This window comes from Sus scrofa, chromosome 8 (assembly GCF_000003025.6).
Source record: "Sus scrofa isolate TJ Tabasco breed Duroc chromosome 8, Sscrofa11.1, whole genome shotgun sequence".
Classification (NCBI taxonomy): domain Eukaryota; kingdom Metazoa; phylum Chordata; class Mammalia; order Artiodactyla; family Suidae; genus Sus; species Sus scrofa.
This window is the reverse complement of record NC_010450.4, coordinates 70,144,714-70,148,859: the sequence shown is the minus strand read 5'-3', so window position 1 is coordinate 70,148,859 and position 4,146 is coordinate 70,144,714. Positions and strand designations below refer to the sequence as shown.

The following is a 4,146-nucleotide window of genomic DNA, read 5'->3' as shown; positions in this document are numbered from 1 at the left end:
TTTGTGCCATATTTTGGATTCCACACATAAGTGATGCCACATGGTATTCGCCTTTTTCTGACTTAGCTTTACTTAGTGTAATACTCTCTAGGTGCATGAGACACTCTACTTATATTAGGCATTCTTCTGAATGGAAGCCATCTCTCCCTGTGCCATCTGTTGTTTCATTCCCATGTACCTTAATTTTTGTCTACTTTTGTATTATTCAGGTATTTTTTATTCCATTTGATCTCTTTTTTTTCCAATTTTTTTAAATCTAAAATTTTGCATTTTCTTTTTAGTGGTTGCCCTAAAAATTACTGTATTTTTGCCACATTACAATTTTCCTTAATACTTTCTTTAACAATTGAAGAAATGTGTTATATTCTAAATCCATTTATCTCCCTACCTATCCTTTGCGTAATTTTTCTAATATATTTTACTGTGTAGTATGTATTCATTGCCACTGACCATTATTATTGTTATTTTAAATAGCACAAATTGAGTGCTTCGGAAGAATCCACTTTTCTATTTTTTTGCCCCTAGCTTCATTAAAAGGAAAAGAATTGTATAATTGTTTGAAAAACCACTTAACAAAACCATTTAGTAGGCGCCCTTGATGAAAGATTGATACGAGTGCGACAGTTTATGAAGAGCAAATTTTGAGTTGATAGGTGTGAATAAAACAGCAATCCTTTATTTTAAAAAATAAAGTAGGATTCTCAAGGTGGTTGGAGAGGATAGTGTGTCAAATATTCCTTGTTCAATAAGAGGAAAGTAAGGAAAGCAAGAGCCAGGAGAAAGCATGAAGGTAGGAACAACCTAAGTCTAACTGTATAATACCTTGAGCACCCAAGAGAAACTCAACATCAGGAAGAATTTTAAAAAATTAATAATAATCATGTTATTTTTTTTGCAAAACCTTTATTTTCATGTCATTAAAAAAAAAGTAACAGTAGTTTTTACTTCTCTGTTCCAGAACAAAGAGAAACATTGCAAAATGAATATTTAACAAGGCACTATGCCCTACAAGCAAGACATAAAATGTCCAAGGGAAACGTCAACACACAAGTGTTGACCATATAATGTGAAATAATTTCAATAAATAACAATTGGCATTCTTTTAAACAAGTACAAACATAGAGGTGCACACACTTCCCCTGATTCCAACAGTGATCTTACCCTGTGATTGAGAGAACTCCCTCCCTGCCCCTCCCCCCCCACCACAGTGCCTGGCACTTTATGGTCTCCAAATAAATACTAATTAAGTAATAAAACATTTAAAATCCATCATCTTCATATTAAATAACAATCAGAACTGAGTCAGAATTGATTAAACATTCACATCTTTAAATACTAACATGTCAAATATTATAATAATGAGCTATGAAAAATAAATAAATACATATATAAATAACTAGAACTCATAAAAAGTAGTCCAGCACATCAAGTCCTTTCTCGATGTATGCCAGCTGTTCTCTTCATTTTCAGTTCAGATAAGAGCAGAGACGGCATTTCAGGAACTGCGGCCAATAAGCTTCTTCCTTTTAGGTCAGTTGACTCTGCCACTGTGATGAGAAAAGGGTTAGTGTGACAGGTGCTCAGGACAGTTGCTCTGATACTGGTCCCTGAGGCCATTGCCTAAAGACCCTGGTCCAGCTCTGCACCCAGAAACAGTCCCTGCTCAAAGGGATTAAAAACCTTTCCCTATTATCCTAGATTTGGACTCAGGGAGCTCTCACTGCAAAGTCCCTCCTCTTCACTAAGATTTAGAAGCCCATGTTGCCAAAACCCAAGACTTCTCTTTCTCAGGTCTGAATCCCGTAAAAGACCAAGGTAAACAATGTTTGTTTCTTCATGGGTTGGAAGCATTTATGCATTTATATAAATTTAGCATCACTGGCTAAATCTACTTAATCTTTTAGGAACATTTACCTACACTCTTTTGAATGGTGATGGAAAAGGATAGAGGGAGCTGGAAATATCCTTCTGACTCCAGAGCAGGCCAGATTTAATGGTGAAATAAGTAATGATTTTCAGTCCTGCGCTAAACGGTTGGTTTTCCTAATATGATTTTCAGGTGATAGATGCCAGAATTTGTAACCAATGGCTTTAGTTGCAAATGAGAATAAAAACCATAACTTACTTGTTTAGCATCTTATTGATGATTTTCTTAACCATGGGGGCTTCAGGGTTGAGACAAGCTTCCTGACCATTCTTGAGAGTGGCTCTGCAGAGAGCAGGAGAATCCACGTGAGGCAGGAGGTCGGGCTGGGGAGTCAGGGTGGGGGCGTTGGGACTCTGGGGGTGACAAGGACAGTGGCGGGCAGGGAAACTTACAGGACTTCCGTTTGGTCACAGTGGGGTCCCGGGGGCGTCACCTTCAGGTTCTGGATGTTCTTGAGGTGAATTCCTTGCACCGGTCTGCAGGCACTGGCAGCGCAGTTCGCCGCCCACGGGGGCCCCTGCCAGGAAGACAGATTCGGTTAGTGGGGTGTTCCCCGACGGGCACCCCCCCCCCGCCCCCGGGGTCCGGCCTGGGGATGCCAGGCGCCGAGTCTCACCTGCTGTGCGCCGGCCGGCGGACACCAGGAGCAGGAGCAGCAGCGCGGTACGGAGGAGACGCGGGGCGCAGGGGGAGGCGGCGATCGCGGCGCTGGCCATGGGGCTTAGCTCGGAGGGTGGCTGTCTGCGGCGGGAGGGCTGGAGGGAGTGCTGGCGGAGCAGGCTCTGTGGCTCCCTGAGCGGTGCGAAGGCCTTTTATCCTGACGGGACTGGAACTGGCAGCCCAGGGCCAGGGAAATTCCCGGACGCGCGGGTCATTCCTGGGTCCCTAAGGAGGGCGCCGCCCCGCCTGCCTCCCGCGAAATCTGCAAATCCGCGCCCTCACGGTGTCATTTTAGTGCCCAAATCCACAGGGGGAGTGAGTCGCCGGCACGCGGGGGCTACAGCCTGCGCGGGGAAGGAGGCCTTGGGCGTTTGGCCATCTCTGGCCGCGGGACAGGGGCAGTCAGACCAGTTAGATCAGTGTAGAGACTGCAGCACGACTTTACGGGCGAGAGTTTACTTTGTTCTGGAGATTGGAAGAGTGGAGGCTGGAATGGCAGCCCTTTTTTGGTGTAATGCTCCTCTTTCTCTTTAATTTGGGTTTTGTAGATTTTATTTACCTCTGGAATAAACGCACTCTTTTAAAAATACATCTGTCACCTCAGTTAACCTGTAAGAATATTTGGCTTATTCTTGGTATTTTAGGATCTGAAACAAATCGCATTTAGCGCCATCATTCTGCCAAAAGGGGCCTGGCAGGAGAGTGAGCGGCGGATCATCGCAGTTTAATTCAGTGTTTATTTTAGGATGCAGTGTTGTAATCTCTTATCTTTCCTCTCTTTGAAATTCTGGAACGTCTTAAACTCTAGTAATTCCGGGAGTACCACTGTTTGTTGTACAGGTGGCTGTTCTGTCCCTCAGGACAGTTGCTCAGGCCGTGTACCGGAGCTCTTGGGCTCAGGAGATCTGTTCACATTTTCTAGACCTTTCTGTGGACAGAACAGCTCATAAACATCAGACAGCGAGTACCTAGCGATTCCTGACTTAACTATAAGCAGCAAATAGATATGTTTTTCAAAATATATAAATATTAGATTACTAGTACATTTCACTCCATGTCTTCTGAATTTGCCTGTTTCTGGAATTGATTGTCTCTTGAGAATCAGCTACCAGTGTACTTCAGCTCTTTAAAATGTCAATGAAACATTTCAAATTCTGTGTGGCTAAGGCCTTCTCACTACATAATTAAGGTTTTTGTTTTTTGGTTTTTTGGGTTTTTTTTTTTTTTTGTCTTTTTGTCTTTTATAGGGCTGCACCCACTGTCATATGGAGGTTCCCAGGCTGGGCGTTTAATCGGAGCCACAGCAATGCCAGATCCAGCAGAGTCTGCGATCTACACCATAGCTCATGGCAATGCCAGATCCTTGACCCACTGAGCAAGGCCAGGGATCAAACCTGAAACCTCACGGTTCCAAGTCAGATTCATTTCTGCTACACCACAATGGGAACTCCACAATTCACTTTCACCATCAGTTTCAGTATTCCTTTTTGGAATAAACTAGATGGTTTAATTGGATCCTCCAGGGTCGATGGGGACCTCGTGGATGGGTGAGATATTCT

General features: G+C 43.5%; 1 pseudogene; it reads right to left on the bottom strand.

The window, feature by feature from the left end:
• Positions 887 to 3,811, bottom strand: LOC102157763 (annotated as a pseudogene).